Source organism: Etheostoma spectabile, chromosome 6, assembly GCF_008692095.1.
Source record: "Etheostoma spectabile isolate EspeVRDwgs_2016 chromosome 6, UIUC_Espe_1.0, whole genome shotgun sequence".
Lineage (NCBI taxonomy): Eukaryota > Metazoa > Chordata > Actinopteri > Perciformes > Percidae > Etheostoma > Etheostoma spectabile.
The window spans coordinates 30,355,160-30,355,417 of record NC_045738.1 but is presented as its reverse complement, the minus strand read 5'-3'; the positions used below and the strand labels follow the sequence as shown (position 1 = coordinate 30,355,417).

Sequence of the window (258 nt, the reverse complement as noted above, 5' to 3'; positions counted from 1 at the left end):
CAACCAAACTGCCTAAAAATAACATCCATGCCATGCAATGTTCTTCAGATAAAAGGAAAGATTACTTTCACCAAATTTGGTTTGTTTCATTGAATTTTCTGGCATTTTAAAAAAAGTGACCAAAACCTCAGAAAAAATGACAAAACAACGAGACCTTGTTTGTGTATAATGTAAAATATGATGTGTAATGTAATGTCAAATGAAAATTAGGCGATGAATTTAAAAAAACAAACAGCTGAAACATCAGAAAAAGCAAAA

The 258-nt window shown here is 29.8% G+C and overlaps 1 protein-coding gene across 1 annotated transcript in view; it reads left to right on the top strand.

The window, feature by feature from the left end:
- The window catches only part of fgb (fibrinogen beta chain), a 44,093-nt gene that overhangs the window by 38,188 nt on the left and 5,647 nt on the right, over positions 1–258 (top strand).